The sequence below is a fragment of the Rousettus aegyptiacus genome, unplaced genomic scaffold (assembly GCF_014176215.1).
Source record: "Rousettus aegyptiacus isolate mRouAeg1 unplaced genomic scaffold, mRouAeg1.p scaffold_m13_p_14, whole genome shotgun sequence".
NCBI classification, from domain to species: Eukaryota; Metazoa; Chordata; class Mammalia; order Chiroptera; family Pteropodidae; genus Rousettus; species Rousettus aegyptiacus.
In genome coordinates, this window is record NW_023416289.1 from 12,719,300 (window position 1) to 12,743,794 (window position 24,495).

Genomic DNA, 24,495 nt, shown 5'->3' on the forward strand with positions numbered 1-24,495 from the left:
CCATCTTCACCGTCTTAGAACAGTACCCGCAGATCATGAAGCCAGGGAAGAAGCCTGGGATTAAAAAGACTAGCCATTTAAGCCGACTCAGCTGAGCCCACTCCTTAACTTGTCAGCTGAATGCAAACACTTAAGCAAAACCGCTCAGTCAGCCCAAAGGATCATGAGAAATAAAACATTGTTTTAAGACACTAAAAAGAAAAGCAGATTCCTAGTCCCCCTCCAGAGATTCAGGTCCGGTGGGTCTGGATATAGAACAATAAATCAACATTTTTATCCACTATTTTGGATGACACTGATGTAAGTGATCGGTGGGTAATTTTGGGAATCACTGAACATTTTTTTTTTTTTGAAGCATAGTAGCTGTCTCTCATACAGTGAATTAGCACAATTACACGGCATTTACCTCCACCTCTAGAAAACTGAGTCCAATAGTGTTTTAAAAACTCTAAGATTATAGCCTAGAAGAACCACTCAGCAACAGGAAAGGTCGGACAAATATATTTGGAGTACCACAAAAGCAAAAGCAGGCTTTCTGAGACTGGGGAGAGTGTGGTTGGGATTACTCCAGCAGCAGTGATAATCTTCCTCAAAGGGACCTGGGCAGGTGACAGGACCTTAGAAGGGAAACGCTACATGGTACATTCAGGGAGATTGAACTCTCGTACCAGGGCTCCCAACTAGAAGACATACCTGGGCTCCACTGCGGAGGCTGTAAGCTCTGCAACAGATCTTTCAGTGACCAATGTGGACTGAGGATAGAGGGCCCTTCCGGAATGTTTTGCACCATGTAAAACACCTGGGGAGAAGAACACCCCTGTAAATGACTGAGACTGAATTTGTCACCATCATGGTAAATGAAATTAGGTTCAAATTAAAGTGTTTTTATAACTCAATATTTAAATTTGTTTTAGAATTTCAAACAGTTGTCGAAATAATAATACAATGAACTCCCATATACTTCTAACTTAAATTCACCAATTTTAATACTTTTCTATATTTGATTTCTTCCATATGTTTATTAATGTTAATGTCAAACTATTTCTGACATTGCGACCCTTTACCTCCAAATAATTCTGTATCTTCTAAAAATAAGAATATATTCTTACATGACCCCAAATTTCCAAATTCAGGAAATTTAACATTCATACAAAGTTATTATGTAACATGCTATCTATATCACTTTGCAATTATAATAATGTCCTTTGTAGAATTTTTGTGTCGTGTGATCCAGGATCCAACCCAGAACCATGCAATGCATTTATTTACGTGTCCTTAGTCTCCTTTAATCAGGTACATTTTTTCAGCCTTTTTTTCCCCGCAGCATTGACATTTTTGAAAAGTATGGACTCAAATTGAATGTGATTCAGAAAAATATTGTGGCCTAAATGTATTGATTATAAATTTATATTCATAATTTAAAGCACACGATAGCCAGAAGTTCTAGCTTGGCATCCTGTCCATACCATTCACACACTTGGTAACATGGCAGTTTTCTCAATCTCTTCTTTTCCAAGTGTATACCCTGCTGTTCCAATACCTTCTGATGAAAACACGATTCCTCGTTGAATTGTTTTTATGTCTTTGTTGAAAATCCGTTGACCATATAAGTTTGGGTCTTTTTCTGAAATTTCTATTATGTTAGAGTGATTTGTCCTTATGCCAATTTTGCACTATTTTGATTACTATAGCTTTGAAGTCAGGCTTGAAGACTGGTAATGTAAATCCTTCAGCTTTGCTCTTATTTTTCGAAATTGTTTCTGCTAGATACTTTGTATTTCCATACATATATTTTGAAATCAGCTTGTTGAACCAAGTGATCAAGGTTAACATCGCCAGATACAAATCATGTTGATAGTATGTATCTTCTGGTTGTTGGTATGTGATGAGGAAGGCACCGCTATGGCAAACTTCTTCAAGCACAAGAAAAACATTAGGCAAACCCCAACTGAGGGGCATTCTACAAAATACTGGACCAGTATTCCTCAAAACAATCCAACTCATTTAAAAAACAAACAAAAAGACAAGATAACACTGAGAAATTGTCGATTGTCACAGGCCCAAGAAGACTGAGACACAACAGCTAAATGCAATGTGGATTGGATCCAGATAAAGTTAGCAGTAAGGCACCACTGTTGACTTCTTAGTTTTGACAAATGTACTATAGTATGTATAAAATGTTAACTTTATGGGAAGCTGGGTGAAAGGTGTAGAAGAACTCTATTATTATATTTGCAAATTTTCTGTAAATCTAAAATAAATCCCAAAATAAAAAGTTTATTTAAAAAATCAACCCATTAATTTCTGTAAAAGAGTTTATAGATGAATTTATAGAGAATGAACATCTTAACAACCTTAGGTGTTAGATCCTCAAACACAGTATACTGCTACATTTATTTAAATCTTTTTTATAATTTGTAATTTTCAGCATACAGGACTTCTACATATTTTATTAAATTTATTTCTAAATATTTTATGGTTTTTATGCTAATTATAAATTGAATTATTTCAGTTGCTTGCTGCTATAATAGAGAAATACAATTTTGTACACTGACTTAGTATTCTATGACCTTGCTAAATTCACTTATAGTTCTAGTAGTTGTTTTTAGGTTTCTTAGAATAAACATAAATGTAGCAATCATATCATCTGCTAGCAGGCAGTTTTACTTCCTCCTTTCCAATCTATGTGCTTTTTTTTTTCTTGGCTTATTTCACTAGCTAGGACTTCTAATACAACACTGAATAAAAATGGTAAAATGAGCATCTCTGCCTTGTTCCCAATCTTAGGAAGAAGAAGAAAGCATTCAGTCTTTCATGATTAAATATGAAGTTGTCTGCAGGTTTTTCAGTAGATGCCCTTTATCAGGTAGAGGTTAGAATTACCCTATATTCCTAGTTCCTCAAGGGTTTTTTTTTTTGTTCTAATCATGAATGAATATTAAATCCTGTTGAATATTTTTTCTGTATCTATTAGGATGACTTTATGATTTTTCTCCTTTATTCTGTTAATATAGTGAATTACTTTGAATTGTTTTCAAAAATTTATCCATCTTTGCATTCCTGGGATAAATCCCATTTGGTTAGGATGTTGGTCTTTTTTATTTATTGTTGGATTCAATTTGCTGCTATTTTTTTAAGGATCTTTACATCTATATTCATGAGAAATATTGGCCTGTAATTTGTTCTTTAATGTCTTTAATAGTTTTTTCAAGCTCTTTGAGAAAATATTTACTACAAAACTACAGCTATGTACTGTATCAACATGAATATTAAAAAAACAAAAAAACAAAAAAACTCAGCACAGTGCCTGCCACAGAGTCCTCAGGAAATGCCAGCTATTTTGGAGTTATTATTTCTAGATGCTATAAACGAGACCCAGCTCTTAAAGAAAACTTACTTTCTAAGAGGAAGATGACACTTACTACATAAGACATTTTCAACATTAACACTTTACTTTTGCTGTTTTTTACATATCAGAAAATCCTCTCCCCGCTGCTGTTCAGGTGTGTGCTCTGAAATTTATCTCAGGCAACAGTGGGATAAGTGTGTAAGAAACGGTTCCAGGGGAATTGTTATTTACCTTGAAAGTACATGTTACTGCTTTTGTATGACTAGTAAAATTGGAACAGGAAACTGTCAAGGAAAACAGTGCACATGCTCCTTGAGAATAGAGCAAGGAACAAGGATTCTACCCCATTTTTTGCAGACATCAAACATACCTCCTGTGTTCTCACACTCTTTTTGGGGGGTGGAGGAGTTCCCCTATTCTATTCCAGGAATGGACTACAATGAGGAGTCCCTGAAATCTGTTCTTGCCCTTTTCAAAGTATTATATACCCTAGTGACCTATTCTGTTCTGCCAGAAGGAAGACAAACTCTTAAAGCCATCACAGTCCATCACTCTCCCCTTCCCGAGGCCAGGTTTAGGCCATCCAGTGTCAGAGAGGCTTCGGGGAGTTGGTTCAAAGTTAGCAAAGTTAGGAGCCCATATCCTACAGGTCATGCCCTCAGGGAGGGTTTGGCTGCAAGCCTCCTAGAGTTGTTCAACCCCAGGTCAGCCAGATCTCCCTGGCCTGTTGAGTGACCTCTTCTGCAGATTCCTCTGAGGCCATCCTGTTGAATCTTATGCCAGGGGAGCCCAACTCCCACCAGACTAGCCCGGTTTCTAGAAGTGAAAGAAACTAAAGCTAGGCAAACATCCATTGACAAGCATACTTTCTACGCTGGGTCAGTTTTCCTGACTTCAGCACACCCACCTTTCTTCCTTCCACTGTTTGTTTGTTTTTAACAGGTAATAAATACATTCACATGTTCTAAGAAGAAAATATATGTGTGTATAAATATGTGTGTGTGTGTATTCATTCCCACAAAATAACCACCACATAACTTTATTTTCTTATTTATCCTCTCCACACCACTCCCTTTTTATACAAAATGTAGCTTATTATATATACTCTGTGCGCATTGCTTTATTCACTTAACAATGTCTCCCTAAGATCATTCTATATCAGTTTAGAGATAGGTTCCTCATTCTTTTTTTTATAGCCACATTTATAGCCATGTCAGTTTATTTCATTTAATAATATATATTTGGATTGTTTCTAGTCTTTTGCCATTATCCTCAATGCTTCAGTGAATGTACATGTCATTTGCTCAAGTGCAATTTTATCTATAGAACATATTCCCACAAGTGAGAAGAGCTGGACCAAAGATATTAGCAAATTTCCCTTCATACAGGATATAATGATTTACATACCCATCCACAGTGTGTGAGGATGTCTGCTTTCATAAAATCTTACAAACAGTGTGTGTAATCAATAGACAGAGCAATGAAATGAAATAGAAAGTCCGAAAATACACAATACAGAATATGTAACAAAAATGTTATCTCAAATCAGTGAGGAAAAGGGGGACTTTTATAGCTGAAACAAAATAATAAATAATGTTTTTCTAGAAATTTTTTTCTGGAAAAAAATAATTTGGCTATATATCCATATACCAGGAGAAACTTCATCTTGATCAAATACTTAAGCATAATACATGAAAAAAATAAAAAGTATTACTCCACCTATTCAAAGTTCAAAAACAGGCAAAACAAATACAACAAAAGCACAAATGACAAAAGAATAGAAAAACTGGACTTCATCAAAATAAAAAATGTTTGTGTTGCAAACGAGACCATTAAAACTGAAAAGACTAGGAGAAAAATAATTACAAATCATATACAGGCATACCTCAGAGATATTACGGGTTCAGTTCCAGACCACCACAATAAAGTGAGTATTGCAGTAAAGAGAGTCGTAATCTTTTTGTTGGCGGATGGTATTGCCTTCAATTTGTAGAAAACATACCTGTGAGGTGCAATAAAGTGAAACAAAATAAAACATGGTATGCCAGTATCTGATAAGGGACTTGTATCTAGAATATATAAAGAACACTTATAACCGAACAATAAAAATACAGCACAATTTTAAAATGCACAAAAGATTTTAGCAGACATTTCACCAAAGAAGTTACAAATGGTCAATAAGCATATGAAAAGATTTTCAACATTATTAGCTGTCAGGGAAATGTAACTCAAAACCACAATGAGATTCCTCTTCACACCCACTAGGATGGTCAAAATTAAAAACACAGACACACACACAATAACAAGTGTCATGAGTATTCAGAGAAACTGGTCCACTTGTACATTGCTAGTACAAATGTAACATGGAGCATCCACTGTGTAGAACAGTTTGGCAGTTCCTCACAAAGTTAAACATAGACTTAGCATGTGACTTGGCAATTCCAATCCTAGGTATACACCCATGAGAAATGAAAACATGAGTCCACACAAAAACTTGTTCACAAATGTTCGTAGCAGCATTATTCATAATAGCCAAAAAGTAGAAACATCTCAAATGACTCTCAATGGACGAATGGATAAGTAGTTTGGTGTTTCCTTACAATGAAATATTATTCTGCAATAAAAATAGCTTGCTTAAACATGGATGTACTTTGAAAATATGCTAAGTGAAAGAAATCCATCACAACAGACTACATACTGTACGATTTCATTTATTGAAATTTATATGAAAGAGGTACATCTATAGAGACAAAAAGTAGATTTAGTAGTTGCACAGGGCTTGAAAGCATTGGGGGAATGGAGAGTGACTACAATGGGTACGAGGTTTCTTTTTTGGGAGGCGAAATATTGTAAAATTGTGCAACTCTATGTCTATACTAAAAGGTACTGAATTGTACACTTTCAACAGGTGAATTGTATGGTATGTGAGTTATATCTCAATAAAGCTGTTGAAAAAACAAATTGAGATATAGTGTTAGAAGTCTGGATTACTGGTTAGAGGAAGGGTAAAAGGGAGGATTTAAAACAAGGAAAGGCTACATTATGTCCAGATGTGGAGCTAATGAAAGGATGGATGTGAAAAGACATTAACATTTTGAAGTTCTTTATAGTGTAAGGGGTTCTTTTTGAGAAAGATAACCTACTACAGAGACTAAGTAGTGTCACTGTTTTTACTACAGTCTACTGGACAAAAGGCCACTTTGAAAAATCATAATGTTTTCATAAACGCAAAGTTTCCTTTAGGTTGGTTTTGCCCTCAGAATGCTCCAATTTGTCTTTGGTCACTGGCCTTTAGTCTGTTATGGATGCAAAGCATAGAAAGCTCCTCCTAATGTTTTCGAAATAAGATTTATTAGATATAATTTGCTTGCATTAATGTACTTTTTTATTAACCATCATCCACATTTATTTAAGTAGGAACTTCCTCAAGGGTGTGGCTGGAGAAGTAAACAATGGCTATGAATTCAGTGATAAGTTAATAAAGTAAGATAAAGGATAGTAGAGAGGACAATTTTTAAATTTAATATTTTAAGTCTTTAATACATTCACATTATTCAAAACAAAAATAATTTAAACAGCTCAATAAAAAGTTTCTTGCCAACCTTTTCCACCCACTTTCCATCCCCTTTTACTCACCCACTCCAGATAATCACTTAATAAGTTATTTGTTTATCTTTTCTGAGTTTCTCTATGCCAATGCAAGTAAATATAGATATTTATGCTTAGTTTTACTCGTTTTTATATTAAAGGTAGCAATAAATACACAGTTCAGTATCTTGGCCTTTTTTACTTTATGACATCTTAGAAATGTTTAGCTACTAAGAGCCTCTCGTTTATTTTTACAGCTGCGTAGTTTCCCATAGTGTAGTATTCAGGTTGGTGTGAGTGTATCGTAATTTCACTAGTCTCCTACTGATGGAGATTTGGGTTTCCAGGCTTTTGGAACTACAAACAATGCTGTCATTAATAACCTTGACCTTACGTCATTATACACATGCACAAAAAGAAACGAGACTTTTAGATCAAAAGCATATGCATTTGTAGTGTTAACAATTGTACCAATTTACATCCTCACTGGTGATGCATGTGAATGCCACTTTCCTCACAGACCCACGAATAGTGTGCTACCAAAGTTTTTGAATTATACCAATCTGAAAGTTTAAAAAATTGTATTACATGGTAGTTTTGACTTGCATTTCTCTTCTCATACGTGAGGTCAAACATTGCTTTCTATAGTTAAGAGTAATAAAGGAATTATCAACCTCCTGTCTAGATCAACTCTTGAAAAATAATCATAATAGCCAAGAATTTCTTTTGAGTTGAGATGGCTTTATTTCTTCTATATGCCAAGCTTGAGCTACCTGAGGGGATATTCCCTCTGCCTGGAATGGTCACCTAGCCAACTTCACATTCAGATTTTATCATTCTAATTTCAGATTAAATGTCACCCCTTTGGTGAGATTTAGATGAGCCAACTCATCCTAGGTGGCTACCAGTCTCCTAACATAGCATTCTGTTTTCTTTCTCTCCATAGAATTCATGGCTACATGATATTTTTCTGATTATGTGTTAATCGATCTGTATGTGCACCCCAGTATATGACATACTGCTTGGCAAACAGTAGGTACCTAATACTACTTGTTGAATAGATAAATGCCCAGCTTCTGAAATGCGAAAAAAAAGAAGTTTCTAAACAGTTTATAAACAGAGGCTTTTGATTGGAGTGTGGGAAAGGAATTCAGCCTTACCCCCCTGGGCTGAGAATGCCTATAGTCAGCCCCTAACCCTGAAACTTTATTCTTAAAGCATTTTAACTTTGTGTTGACTTTGAGCAGTGGACGTGAGACCCACCCTCAGCTTAGTTCAGTTTAGGTTTGGGACACTGAGATATTTTCTTTCATCCATAATCACTGAATCAAGGTCTATAAATCAAACAGTTAAGACACAAAACACAAACAAGGTCGTAATTTGTTTCTTCCTGCCCTCTGTTTTTCTTGGCATGAAAAAACTCAAGCTTTTCCTGACTGGGGATGGGCAATGACATTGGGGGGTGATTCATTAAAAATGGCCTGAATAACTGGCCTTTCGTTTCTTCTCATTTTCCCCCCCTTATTGTCTCAATTCACGTAAGGAAACACATTGAATAAAATAATTCCCTTGCTGATAAAAAAAAAAAAAATCCTTGACTCTTTGTTCACTTGAAGGTATATGTTCCCAGAATCAAAATCTTGGTGCGGGGAGGCTAGTGTGGCTAAGGGCGATGTGATGGGTATTTCTGATAGAGAAGGAAGGCCAAGAAACCTGGTTTATGGAGGCCACTTTTACCCCTTTTTCTTAATAAAGCTGTCTATTTTGTTAGGAAATTGTTCCTGTCCCCCAGGGACTCTGGCAGAAGTTGGATGTGGCTGTGGGTAAGCCTGAGAGCCTCATCTCTAAAATGGGTGTCGTAATACTAATACTTTCCTCTCAAATGAGTGCCATTAATGTCAACCATTCGTAAGGCCAGGAGAGAGAAAAGGAAGTGGCAGCAACAAAAAATATTACATTTAATAGTACACAGAGATCATACTATTAAGAGAAATAGCAGAATGTACTATTTTCATCTTTTACACTATACGCTGCTATTTTATCTGAAATGTTTTAAATAAAAATTTAAAAGATAAATAATAAAAATTAAAATATGTATAGAAAAAGGCTGCACAATAATAGTTGATTTCAGTTTTCACCTCTATATTTTTGCATATCTTTTAGTTCTTTCCACAGATTGTGATTACTTTTGTAATTAAAAAGAAATAAGAATAAAATGATTTTTGGTGGTTGTTGTCGAAGTTGGTTTGTGTGCTCCAAACTCCTGCATCTCTCCATGAAAGTGGGACAATTTATTTTCCAAGAGGTGGGCACGGAGGACACAAGGGGGACAGGAGAGGTGGGGAATAGATGTGACTCTGATCCAGTAGTCACCGTGAGACTGTGGAAAAATACCAGTGACGCCACACCCTCAGCATGGCTCTGGCGAAGGCCACTATTAAATCACCCCTCCGTTGTTTTTTCTCTCCTCTCCACATGAAATAATCCCAGTTCCTCTCACCTGCTGTTGTAAATCTAGCGTTTTTGCCTTTTGTCATTTTCGTTACCTCCCTCTGGGCCTGCTCTAGCCCCCTCCACCATCCCTGTGGATTCCCCAGGCGACCAGCTCCTCCCACCGGGGACCCTGCCAGGAAGGGGAGAGGGAGAGGATGAATCTGTGGGTCCCTGACGTTCTAAATTGGTGGTTCTTGTTGACTTTTGAGAAGGGGCTCGATAAATAACATGGCTCTGAATCAACGGGGGGTCTGGGCAGTCAGGAGAAGGATTGTCTTCTGATAGGGAATAGGTTGGAGAATGCTGCTGAGAGTGCCCGCCCAAGAGGTTTCATTGTATCCTAATTAAACAGACTTTCCCATTAGTCCCAGGCAGCCGTGCACCAGGGCACCCTCCACGTATGGAAAGGGAGAACTTGTGCTCCCTCCCAGGATCTTGACCCTAAAGGACCAGGAACAGGAAGATACTGGGCGACTCATGCCCAATTTCTCCTAATGCCCTCCCTTCCTGAGTGCAGAAGGTGAAAGGACCAAAGAGGAGCCTGGAGCCTTAGCGTTAATTGATGACCCGCTACAGGAAGGAAATAGAAAGCTTTTTCCTCTCCAAAAGTTATCATTACTTGGATTACAGAGCACTTTGAGAATATGAAGCAAACTATAAACCATCACCTCAGAAAAAGTGCACATAAGTGCCATACTTTAATATTAACCGTTGATATCTGCCAGCCTTTCCCTTTCTTCCGGTCTCATTACCCCCATCTTCCTCAGAGGAACTGTTCTTATTCTAGTATATGTGAAGATAGTGGGGCTGCCAATCAATATGCACTGCCCGCCCCTCGCTTGCAAGTGGGCCATGTGATCCGATCTATCCAATCAGAGAAGCTCATTTCCCTGACCCCCATAGTTTCAGAAATGGACACTTGATTTAAAGCAGCCAATTAGGGAAAGAGAACTAAGGTTTAGTATTTGAAGAATACTAAACCAGAAAAAAAGTAAAGCTCCGGGGTCTCCAACGCTATTTTGTCTGCCAAGGAATGAGAATCTAAACAACAGAGCCCAAGGAAGAAGAGATGAGCCCTGGGGACATTGTTGAACCCTTGAATCTAGTCATAATAAAAACTCGTCGTATGGTTAATTTGTTTTTTTTGTTTGTTTGTTTTTTGTTTTTTTTCCCCCTCAGACTAATGTGAAATAGGTTTCTGTTCCTTGTAATTTATGCACACACTCAGAACTTGGCCTTCACTCTCAGGGGTGCTCAGAAACCCAAACCCCCACTGGATGTGCAGGGGCCCTTCTGTTAGTGGTGCCCATTATAAACTTGAAAACTGATCAAGTATTCTCAAAGATTCAGATAGAGCTGGCTACTGCATTTGGGGCAGCGATACTTGCTTCTTTATGTTGGCACCATTTCTGCTTGCCAGAAACTTGGAAACCATACTGAAAGCACAGTCTGGAAGGCACATAGTTTAAAAGAAAACAAGTAACATGGGTGTGTTAGAATGCAGGAAATGCTAGAAGAAGAGGACTAGTTTTCTTTTCCTTTATGTATAATAAGTGAGAGTTGGAAGTGGAAAAGAGAGAAAGAGAATCCCACCCAAACCAAAGATGTGTGAGCAAGTTAACCTGCAAAAAGGCACCAGGAATTTTGATGCAGGATGGTGTAGAAAAAGCTATGGGATAATAACAGCTAACATTTTCAAATCATTTACTCAGGCTAAATGTTACATTAAACACTTTACATGCATTATAACAATTCTAGGTGGGAGGTACTACTGTTATTCCCATTTAAAGATGGTAAAACTGAGACCGAGGGTTTAGGAACTTGGTGAGAAGGTCAGACAGCTGGTGGAGCCAGGTCCACAGTCGGGGCTGCCTGAATCCTGCAATTTCTAACCACCTCGTCCTTCCTCTCCATCTAAGGACTTGAGTTAGACTCTAGCTTCTGTCACTTGCTGGTCAAGTGACTTTAGGCAAATCAGTCTCTCTGAGCTTGTTGCCTTTCTGGAAAATTCAAATATTATACTAGTTAACTTTTTTAAAACAATCTTTCAACAAAAATTTCCAAAAACTATTTTCTAAAATTTCAAAAACTTTTTTAAAATCTCTAATCACTAAACTAGGATTTGTATTTCTGGCCTGAGTTTTTCCTCTCAAGACCTTATAGATTGGTTTTCCCATGGATTTAGGATCAAAGGGCTCCTTCGGGTTATGTGTTCCTTTGAAATGGATTCAAAGGCATGGTTTTCACAGTGCAGGGGGAACTGGAAGACCTTCATCCTTGCTGAGTGAATCAGCATCCCGGAGCACAGGTGACAAGCCCTGACCCATCTCTTCACTGTCTGATAAGCCCAAAGGTCACAGCTCAAATCGACCTCACTTTTCCTCCTTCCTGCCCCTTTTGTGGGTTTTCTGATAAGGTGCCCTAAGTCAGCTGTGACACTGTTTTTTGTCTCTGCAAACACAGTCCCCAGGGCATGCACTCTGCCTGTGAGCTCCCCAGCTGCTTCCAGCTCTCCCTCTGCTCACAGCCCTTTAATTGCTGCATTCCAACAAATTAGCCATGTGACAGGAGATTATTTTTAACTTCAATAGAGCAGCTCCTTCTCTTTTAATATATCATGCTTGGCCCACATTCCCTTGGTGAAAAGGGCACCATCGGCTACTTCTGAGAACTTTTAATTACTCTAATTGTTTGCAAAACTCTTAGAAGCTTGGAAAAAAATATATTTCTTTCTTCTTTCTTAGTTTTCCCATTTGCTAGTTAATAGAAGCTGAGGCTGAGTCCAACCTGGGACTTGTCAGCTTTAACTGGTCTCCCCAAGGCCCCTCTGGCTCTCTCCCACCTGAACGCCACAGGATGGTTTTTTTTAAGTACAAATTCACTGGGATAAAGGAGGAAGGGCAAGTTCCAGAGTGACAGAGACTCCCACCCCAATTTCACAGAGAGCCCCAGAAGGTAGTAGCAGAATGGAGGTGGCTGGTGGCCCCAGGAACACTGAGGGCTGAATACCATTTAAGTCTTAGGACTCTCCCAAAGGGTCCTGGTGATTGAGGTTGACACTGAATCTGAGACTTTTTTCTTTGAGTAAACCACACAGAACAATGAGCGTCTCAGGGATACTGTTTGAACCAAAGGCCCTTTCCCAATTTTTCTGAATCTCCTAATTCAGACACTTTAATATTAGGAGACCAAATGTGGCAAAAAAAATGATTACAATTGTATCACCCCCCACCACCTGAAGTACACCAAAATTGAAAAATAGACAATTTCTTATACCTGAGTTTTGCAAAGTCATTCACACAGGTTATAACAATATGATTCCAGCCATTTTGTATGCTGTATGTAGTTTGATACACAGTGAATTATAAAAAGATAGATGTTATATGCATGTGTGTGTGTACGAGTGGATGGGTATGGTTATATGTTGGTAAGAGGGAAGAAAGGGTGTTTCAGGCAGTGGGAACCGCATATAAGAAAACTGTCGGGTGAGGAAAAGCATAGTGTGTTTGGAGAATTGAAAAAAGGCCAGTGTGACTGGAATCTACAGATAATAGCACAACATGCCCCCCACCATAGCCCACTTCTTTCAAGATTTTTTAAATTGAGGTATATTTTACATAAAATAGAATGTCTACATTTTAGTGTACAGGTCAATGAGTTTTGGTAATTGCAAACATTCATGTAACCTCCTCCCAAATCACAATATAAACTTTTCCATCTCTTCAGAAACTGCCACAGATCCCCTTTCTAGTCAGGGCCCCTCGACCTCAGGCAGCCGCTGCTCTGATTCCTATAACTATAGATTCGTCGTCCTATTTGTTCCTGATTTACCAGCACATAAATGGAATCACACAGTATGCACATTTGGTGTACTCTTCTTTCTGTATTATGTTTTTGAGATTCATCTGTATTGTTCCAAACTGTGTGCTTTTTTTCCTGTTAAACTGCAGGAATAAGTGAAGGGAGAAATTCAGGCCTAACTAGAACAATTTCATTAATGACAAATTTCCCTAGACTGGCCTTAAAGCAACTGCCACATTGGGTAGACTGCAGTACTGCTATTTAGATGCGGCAAGATGTTTGTTTGTTTTTTTTTTTTTTAAGTTGGCAAAATGTACCTCATACCTCACCTATTCTGCATTTATGTGTGACATGTTTGTACAAGGATATGAATGGCAGGATGATTTTTCATAGCCAAAGATTAGAACCAAGCTAATATCCATCAGTAGGGATCTGATTAAATAAACCACAAAGAATCCAGACAATGGAACACTATACAGTCGTGAAAAAAAGAGAAGGTTCCTTCTGTGCTGAGGTGAGATGATCTCCAGAGTGAACAAAGCAAGATGCAGAACAGCGTGTGTTCATTCACTTTTTCAACACATATTTATGGAGCAACTACCATGTGCCAGGCACCACTTTGCATACTGAGAAGACAACATTACACAAAATAAAATCCCTTCCCATTCTAGTGGCAAGAGAGAAAAAAAAATGAAAAATATATTTGTACAGTATGTTATCATTAATGTAGAATAAAAGAATAAATGGGGAGGGAGAAAACATCAATGTGTTCTTTTAAATATGCTTAAGATATCTGTCTTGGAGAAGACACAGCAGAAACTGGTAGCACTGGGGAAGGGAACTGGGAAGGTGGGGCATGTGGATAGAAGAACGAATGTCAGTTTATGCTCTTTGCAGTTTGAGTTTTGAAATTATTGAATGTGTTACCTAATCCAGAATCAATGGATATAATTACATATTTTTTCAAGTTGGAAGAAGTATTTGGCAGTATTTCCAAGCACCTGGGACCTCGAGTTGTGGGCTACGCCCTACCATTTTTTAATCAGGGCAAGAGGAAAAGGCTAGCTCCCAGCTGTCACTCTCTGCGGTTATGAACCGAAGTCATAGAATCACTCTGGAAAGATAAAAGAGGTACCGAGAGAACAGAAGGAAATAAAATCAGTCTTGAGTCACATATGTTTCACGGGTATTTATAAAAGAGTTAGGCAGCTCCTTCCTAAATTTGAATTAATGTCAAGAGAAAATCATTTCAGGAAATGTGAGTTCCTCTCTTCAAATTTTTTGGGACCATCCCATGCTGGTATGAATCACACAGAGCCAAGTTCATTCACAGGGAACATCTGTGTGTAGGGAAGTGGAGGGATAGAGAACATAATAAAGGGGCCATCTGACACTGAACTTGGACACCTCTTGTCTTTTTTCCCAGCTTCCCCTGGATTGTCCACTTGTTCGGTTGTATGTGGAGGAAAGTCTATAAAACACTTATGGTTTATTATTGGGGTTAATTTACAGAATGTGTGAGAGTGGCAATATGGAAGTAGAGTCTGCCCAAAATCTGCATTCTTTGGTAATGTCTGTATTCTAGATGATGACTCTATGATTACTAAAGGTCTCCTTGTGGCCTCTAGTTAACCGAAGTGGGGGAAAAAAAAAGTTTGGCTTTGAATAATAAGTTTATGATTATTTATCTTATCTCACAATAAATTATCCCTTTTAAAATCCTACCATTATTTTAAAAAATAATAAAAATTAAAAATATAAATAAATAAATTCCTACCAGTATTTTTGTATATTCTTATTAACTTTTAATTACTAGTTTATATAAGAGCACATTTTTCTTTTTTAAAAAAATTAAGAGTTTCAGTTCCCTTTAGTCATTTCCCACAATTCTAATCTAATTGGTCTGGAGTGTGGCTGACAGTAAATTACTTTATTATAGCAATTTAATATGCAGAAAAGTTTGAGAATCACTTGTCTAACTGATACAGTACACCAATATTTTTGTAAACTCGAAATCTAGAAATGATAGAAAAAATGTTTTTTTTTTTTTTAATACAAAAAATGTGTTTTTATTTCCTCTAAGCAAAGGGTAAGATTTGCCTTTTGAGACAGATTGCATTTTAGCAAAAACACTTCAGTGAGCTTTTGACTGTGCAAATGAAAAGCCTATGCAAGTTTTAACTGGAATTTGGGGACAATGAGAACTAAGGTTATTATATGAAAGTTGTCATTGCCGTGGGCATGTTGCACCTGTGGAGGTTATTAAGATGCGGTCTGAGACCGGAGTTTGAGGAAAAACGGATTGAAGAAGTTTCTCGGCGAGAGAGAGAGAGAGAGAGAGAGAGAGAGAGAGAGAGAGAGAGAGAGAGATGGCTGCGAAAGACCCTTGTGGAAGGGTAGGGCTGAGACCCTCCAGCACTGTCCCATCCAGCACAGTAGCCACCAACTGCATGGGATTATTTAATTTTAAATTTAAGCTAATTAAAATCAAATCAAATTAAAAGTTTCATTCCTCAGTCACAGTAGCCTCGTTTCGAGCACTCGATAGCCGCATATGTTTGCACAGTGGGTGTGAACATAGACCATCGCCATCATTAAAGAAAGCTCTACAAGACAATGCTACTCTATAAATCATTTTACATAGTCTTACCTACTAGCTAGTTTTAAATTTTCTTCTCTGAAATGTATTATTACCAAGGTTTCAACAACGTTTTTAAAAGAATAGTAACAGCTCACATTTATTGATCACTTGTGTATTGGTCAGTATTCTTGGTTGCAGACAGCAGATTCCTTGCTTGCTAATTTAGGCACAAAGGGATTTGTTAAAGGGTATGGCTAGCTCACGGAATCATTAGGAAAGGTAAGAAATAGACTCTAGCTTAAACATCCAGGAATAAAATTACACTTCTAAAATTACACTGGGGAACTGGTTGACAAGCAAGTCGCAGTCTCTGCCACCATCCAGAAGCTTTAGAACCGCTAAGCTGCCGCCACAGCTGCTGGCTTCAGGATCACGCTGCCTCTGCCATAATCGGCACCAGCAAAATGGATGCTTCACACCTGCTTCTCCCTCCACATAACTCATAATTCTAAAGTCTCACACAAATAGAATCTAAATCCCAAACAGAACCATAGCTGCAAAGGGGGTTTGAGAAATGTTAGCTTTCTAGCCCTTGCGGTCCAGGAAGCAGGCTAGAATGGGGTTGGGATGGATTTTGAACAAACCAGTCTAAAGTCTCTGCCACAATACTTCTGAATGCCAAGTTTTGTAAAAGTGCCTGATCTCATTTCATTCTTACAAGAATTCCGTGAGAAAGAGCCTATAATGATCCCCATTAGACACATGATGACACTACGGTAAATGGTGGGGCACACAGTAGGGTCTCAGTTGTGCTTTGGGAAGTTAAAAAAGGGGGCCCTCTCTCCACTCTTGGAGAGAAGTGAAGAGGGGAAGGGACAGCGGCCTGGAGAAGCTAGGATGAAAGGCGACAACCCGCGAGAATAGAACAGCAGTCCCAAGGTGACAAAGGACAGCCAAAAGGAATTTGAGAACTCAGGAGAGCTGCTGCTGTATGAATTCATGCCAGATTCCAGGGTCCCTGCTCTCTTCACAAATCCATGCTGCCTCCCATGGGAAGAACCAGAACTTCCACACATAACAAAGATGTAAGGACACTTCCCTGGTTACATTCCAACAACCCCAGTTGCCATTCGCGGCAAGGAACAGAGGGCAAAAGTAAAGAACTCAGCAGGGAAGGCTTCCAGGAAGAGGTGAGTTTTTAGGTGGTTTTTAGAGGAGAGATGTTAGCTTATGTATGGCTGTCAGAAGACAGAGAGTTTCAGATGAAAGATCTCACAAGCCTTCACGTCAAGACTCAGAAGTTGCAAGGGGCAGCCACTGTAGCATATCTCAGCAATTGTCCTTGACATGCTAAGGATGAAAGAGGTGAGTCAGTGTTTGGGAGAAAATAATAAATAAGCTAGTTGGGAAAGGAAATGATTGCAGGATAAACTCACGTGACACCTTCCCGAAGAGTATAGTTACATTAAAATATTTGTAAAGTATGTAATGAAATTCAATTTGGAGCAGAATGAAAACCTCAGGAAATAGGTCCTGGCAATTTTCTAACACACACTCCAGGTTAATTCTCTCGATTTGCATGTCACGAGGTTCATTCAGTGTTCCAGCTCCCCTTCCCTGTGCTGGGGTCCCTTTGCCACATCATTCTTTCTTGGAGACATTCTAGTAGGATCAAAAGGGAGAAGAATAAATCTCAAGGAAATGGGTCTTTGGTGCTGGGATATTTAGAATCATTTGAGAAAGGGGTGTTGACATCCCAGAAATGTGGTGGTTGTATGCACGATTCTGATTTTGCTTAGCTTCATGAAACAATATTATTAACTAACATTTTAATGTCTTTCCATCTGCTGGGTTCAATACTAAGCAACTTAATAATGCATTAAGTCATTTAACCCTCACGGCAATTACATATATTAGAGGCTATGCCCATTTTACAAATGTGGAAACTGAGGCTCAGAGCTCCCATAGTTAAGATCTGGAGTCCACAGTCCATGGATGTAACCACGCTGCTATGCTTGATTTCCTCTTCCTCATTTGTGTTTCCTTATTATTTTATATGTTATGTTTGCTTACGCGTCAGCTCCTCACTCCTCCAAAGCCCAGAAGTTTCTTAAAGTGCGATGACCAAGTCTATTTCATCCTTTTGACATCCAACCCCAGCACTCAACAGAGACTAGCGCATAGTGAGTGCTTAGATGGGGCTTTGGGACACAATAATCATTCACTTTATATTCTTATACCCAATTACTCTTGCCGATATTCAACCTCTTCCAAATCACAAGCAGATGAAGTGAGTACTCGCATTTCATATAGTGCCATGGTCAAGTGTGAGGGTCTTAGAGCCAGTCACAAATTTGAATCCTGCTTCAGCCACTTATTAGCCGTGTGACCTTACACCAATGTTAAAAGAAAAAAAAATTTACAATTTATAAAGGGTTATATGCAAAAAGAGAACTGCTGTTGGGGCACGAAATAATAGCTGGAATAGTTAATGATTCATATGCTTACCTATGAATATTAAATACTTAAATGTATATTAAATATATATTTTACAAAAGTGGTAGGTGGGTGAGGTCTCAGAAGAGCTCAGGTCTCACTAGAGTAGCCAGCAGCCTGCTGACCCTCTCAGGCCCCTCCTACTGAGAAAGACCAAGCAGCAAGAACAGGGACCTGTGGTTAAATGTTAACTTGTATTTATTTCTTCTACAACTGCCTGCTGTTTAATTTGGCCTGTCCAGTAAAGATTCTTTCGTAAGCCTGTGTGTAATTTCTAAACACCAGACCTACAACCTTTATACACATGCTAAACATTTATAGAGTGGGAGAATTCTTTTTCTCCATCAGCAAATTAAATAAATACTAACATCCTTGTTCCCCCCCCCCCACCACTACCGCCCTCCAAAAAAGTATTCTTTGATCTATTCTAAAGATAAACCGGTAATAATTCATCTTGATCAGCTAAGGGTTGTAAAGCAGATTCTTTGATAAGCCAATTAATTTCAGAGGGCACTGGGGCTTGTTTCTTCCTGATGCTGATTTAGATTCTTAAAGCCATAGAATTTTAGAGCTGGAAAAGACTTTTTAAGATTAACTCGTCAAACCATTTGATTTTAATGAATAAGAACACTGAGCAGCAGAGAAGGAAAGGCAGTTTAAACTAATGCATAAATGTCAATAAAGAGCCGAGAGAAAATGTTTTGTCATGACAATTCCTACAGCATTTTAAGCTTTCTGCGGTATTGCTTTTTGTTTCCTTTACAATCTGGTGATCCAAGTCCAGTGTTTGGTCCTGGAACTGGGAATCTGTGGACGCTAAGCTTCAGCTCTGCTGACGTCAGAAATATTTGAGAATCTCTGCTGCCCCCTGCTGGAACTTTAAAATCTCACAGACTCTCAAGATTCTATGGATTTTTTTTACCAGTCAAATCACAAAAGTATTGTTTACTTAGGTTAAAAAGTTTAAACAGTATGAAAGGGTAAAAAGAAAAAAACAAAATTTCCCCCCTTAAATCATACTTCCCAGTGATAACTGTCATTAATTTTTTTGAACATTTTCTCACAATTTTTTCTACTTACGTATATATGTATGTATCTATGCATATGTATATATTTTACACACAAATAGGACAATGCCATATGCACTGTTCTGTAACTTGTTTTTATATTTTTATTTATTTTATTGATTTTGAATAGGTAATACATTCAAAAGCTTCCTACATTTTTTTTTTTTTTTTTTAGAAATATGTCTTGAATATCCTTTCAGAGTGGTATATATTGACAAACCTTGCCCCTTTTAATGTGGTGGAATAATATTCCATTGCTTGGGTGTATCACGAATTATTCATTCAGTCCTCCTTTAATGGACTAAATGTAAATCTCTACAAGAATAGAGACTTTATTATTTTGTTGTTATTCACCACTGTGTCTGGTAATGAGAATATAGGCATACCTTGCTTTACGGCACTTTGTTTTATTGACCTCCACAGATGCTGCATTTTTTACAAACTGAAGACAAGACTCTCCACCAGCAAAAAGATTACGACCCTCTTTATTGCGATACTCGCTTTAATGCAGTGGTCTGGAACTGAACCTACAATGAGGTATGCCTGCAATGCTCAATAAAAGCGGTTTAATGAATGAATGCACCTTTTCCTAGTTTCAAATATTTTTCTGTTTCAAAAACACTGAGTATCTTTGTGCTTATATTTCGGGGCAAAGGAAAAGTCTAGGAAGAAGTGTAAGTTCAAAGGCATGTGAATTTTAAGTTTTGGTAAGTACTGCCAAATTGGTACTTTTAAGTAAGAATAGATCCAGGTGTCTAGCAATTCTATCATCCCCATACATGACGGGGCATCAAAACCAGAATCTCCCAGAGAGTTAATTTAAAATCGTTCCTTTCTGCGCATCTCTTCTCTGTTCTAACCAGTGGGGGAAGGGGGAGGAGGAATCTGAATCCCACCCCTGCCCCGTGATTCCAGTGCACACTCAGGACTGGGAATGGCCTCATAATCTACCCATTTCTTGCTACACTGCAGCAGATAGTAATGTGCGCCTATATCCCAATCTTAATGTGGTTACTCATTTGTTATTCACCCGATGCTTATCGAGTGCCTACTGTGTGTGCAAGACCCTATGCTCTCTCCCTCAGAGGCAAGGTTGTACAAAAGGTGTGGTATGGATTTCGCCACTCCCATGGGTGGTGGTGCTGGGGGCAAGTGGGTGAATTTGTTGGTGTACGTGTGTTGGCCAGTGGCGGGGATTTGGGGAGGGAGCAGTGTGTGGGTGGAACTCAGGAATCCTGCAGCACTGCAGAGGCAGGAATTTTAAAGAGACCCAGCCCTGTCCGCCATGACATGGCTACGTGTCTAACAAACAAGAAGTCAGTGCAATTCTAGGTCTTCTTAGGCAACTGCTACTGGGGTCACCACAAGCCAACATGTGGGGCACGACAGTCCTTTCCTTCTGGACCTTTCTAATCCAGATAAGATATAAAGTAAAGTAAATAAAACACACATGGGAAATGCGCCATGGACAGCTAACAGATCACAGTCATAAAAAGAGATGATGGATTCTACCGTCATTCACGACCCACCCAAATGTCATGTCCTCTGGCAGCGACTGCCCTCAAAGCAGGTGGTGTTTCCATGTACTCCACAGCACTTGAAATATAACAAGAAAAAACACAACACACACAAATCAATTATTACTGCTCCCTGAGGCTTATTATGTCAGAGTTTCTAGCCGTTTTACTGCATAACCCCATTTTAGTCGCCCAACAGTGCAGAGAATTCAGAGAAGTTATATAACTAAAGGCCACATAATTTGTTTAGTAGAGTGGTCTTCAGAATTTTTTGCTTGCACATCCCATCAAAATAATTTTGAAAAACTATATATGCCTAGAAAAAGATACACACTTCTATGGCAACATAATTTATAACAAAGGAGGCACTACAGAGAGTAGAAGGTCTTTTTTAAATAAATGGTGCAGAGATAGCTTGATACCTTTATGGAAATAAAATGAAATTGGACCCTACTTCATGCCATACACAAACATCGAATCCAGATGGATAAAAGACTTAAATGTGAAAGGCAAAATTCGAAAGCTTTTTAGAAGATACTATATGAAAATATCTTCATGACTAATGAATAGGAAAGGATGTATTAGGCAAACTACTAACAGCCTCACAATTAAGGGGAAGAATGATAGACACAATTACACTAAAGTTACACACTGTAGTTCATAAATATACTCCATAAAGAGTATAACGGATAAATCACAGAGTGAAAGATGATATTTACAATGTTTACAAATATATTTATATTTATATATAACTACATGTTCACCAGATTGTTGCAGCAGTGTTAAAATGATACAAGTACTTTGGAAAAACAGCTTGGCATTATTTTGTATGTATATTATTTTTCACAATAAAAAGAAAAAGAAAAGAAAGTGCTGCCTAAGAATGTGTATCCCCTTGCACGTTTTAAAGTTAACACCTAAAAGTTTTCATCTTATAGTCATTCCCCCTTATCTGCAGGGGTTACATTCTAAGCCCCCCAGTGGAGTCCTGAAACCTCAGATAGTACTGAATCCTACATCCAATTTTTTTTTCTATACTTACATACCTATGATAAAGTTTAATGTATAATTTAGGCACAGTGAGAGAATTAACACTAATGGAATAGAAGTTATGTGAATGTTGGTCTCTCAAAATATCTTATTATACTGTACTCACCTTATCACTTAAATGAAGCACTTTAAGGCTTCTCTCGGGCATATCGAAATTGCCAGCATCACTACTCTTGCATTTTGGGGCCATTATTAAGTAAAATAAGGGTGACTTGAATGCAAGCATTGTGATACTGCGACAGTCGATTTGATAACTGAGATGGCTACTAAATGACTAATGGGTGAGTAGTGGATGCAGTATGAATATACTGGACAAAGGAATGATTCACATCCCGGGTGGGACGGAGCAGGACGGCTCAAGATTTCATCACACCACACAGAATAGCATGCAATTTAAAACTTACGAATGGTTTATTTCTGTAACTTTCCAGTAATATTTTTGGACTGTGGTTAATTATAGGTAACTGAAACCATTTGGAAAGCAAAACTGTGGATAAGGGGGAACTACTGTATTAATTTTTTTTTTTTTTGCTTGAACAAGAATGCTCATAGCAGCCTTATTTGTAATTGCCCCAAACTGGAAACAGCCCAAATATCTATGGAGAATGGATAAATAAGTCGTGGATTTTTACACAATGCAACACTACTCAGCAATAAAAAGGATGACATGGATGAATTTCAAAAATATTGTTATGCAAAATAAGTCAGGCACGAAAAGTACTTAAATAATTCTGTTTATATAAATTTCAAGAATAGATGAAACTAAGGATGTTTGAAACTCAAATTTAGTGGCTGGGTGATAGCAATTGGCATAAGGAAACTTTCTGGGGTGATTTGTCATGCATTTAATTAGACGCAAAACATGTAATTTCTGGCACATTACAGATCTTAACATTTAAAAATAAAATTGTCATTTCACTGTCATAAATATATCTAATGAAATGTAAATATCATAGTGATTTGATAGCTACTGTCATCCATTTAAAAATAAAAAGGTACAGATAAGCCCTTCTTGAAGAGTTATACATTTTATTTATTTATTTACTTATTTATTTAGTTTTTTTAATGCCTACAGCACTCGGTATTCCTAGGAGGTCTCCCATCCAAGTACTAACCAGGCCATACCCTGCTTAGCTTCCGAGATCAGAGGAGATCGGGTGCATTCGGGGTGGCATGGCCATACGCTAAACAGTTATACATTTTAAATTATTCTTTTTCTCCTTGAAATCCACATCTCCTACCAAATATTACTCTAATGTAATATATTTTTATGTTTGAAAGCCCCTTAAGTTGCAATAATATGCAACTTAAAATCTTAAAATCTATACTATGATCATAAGGCTCTAAATATCAACAATTTGGGGGGGCTTAAGTTAGCATTATGATTATTAGTTACATATTAATAATATCGATCAAAGCAGCATAAAATTACTTCCATTGAAAATTCACCTCTTACTCAAATGAATGAGGGAGTAGTTAATGGAATGCTAATCTTTTGAATTTTGCCTTTATTTGCATTCAAATTCAGTTTCTCTGGTCATAATATACACCACAGTAGGATTCAGATGATCTGCCTTTTCTTTCCCAAAGTGGGAGAAAGGTGATTGGAACAAGGAAACTGGCAGTATCCCTGATGCTGGTGTGTTCTTAGGCGGATTCGTTTTAAGAAAGATAATATGTGAAGCTTGATTCCCCCTTTAAAAAGGCTTCATGCCCAGGGATATGTATAACTCCAGTTCGAAGACCCCCAGTTTAAAATGCCGTGGAGATGGAATTCTAACCCAGATATGTCTGACGCCCAGCCTAGATTCTTTCAACTATCCCATACCATCCTAATTTATTCCTTATCACTTTGGCTTGAAAAGACCACTTCAGGAGTATTTATTTGCAGGGTGGGGAAAGGGATTGTAGAAGTTATACATAACCATTGTTCAAAATTAAAACATAGTATCATTATTTTTACATGTTGGTTCCCCATCTAGACCTTGAACTCCTTGAAGGCAAGATCAGTGTTTTCTCTGTATTAGTGCCTCTAGAACCTACAGAGCTTCGACTAACAAAGAAGGTCCTTGAAAAAGGTAAAGCAAATGGCTACAGAGGTCAAGACCATTGAGTTTCTGACCTGTATGGAAAAGGGAACCAGAATTGGGGGAGTGATGCCAATAAGTAGCTTGGCTTTGTTGTTTAAGCCTCCCATTATTTCCTACAGTCCCGCCACCCTCTGCTATGGACAACCGATGTTTTCTCAAGCCAGCATCCAACACTTGGTGCACTTGGCTTCCAGGCAATGCCCTTGCCTGGCCTTCCAACTAAATTGTCTCCTGCTCCCACCTCAAAGCCCTCCTTTATTGAGTTTGCTGATCACAGATAACTTTCACTTGGGAAAATTGAGGGGGACAGCCAAGGTGTGTGCAAGACACAAATGTCTCAGGTGCCGAATCGAAAGGCCCAAGGAACCTCCAGTTCTCCTGGGCTTCATACCTGGTTGCTGCTGTTTTCCAGCCCACAGATGCCAGAACGGTGTTTGCCAAACTTCTAGCACTCACGTGTCAC

The 24,495-nt window shown here is 38.1% G+C and overlaps 1 pseudogene; it reads right to left on the reverse strand.

Annotated features, from left to right (window-relative positions):
* Positions 1-23,008: 23,008 nt before the first annotated feature.
* Positions 23,009-23,127, reverse strand: LOC118611506 (annotated as a pseudogene).
* Between the last annotated feature and the right edge of the window lie 1,368 nt (positions 23,128-24,495).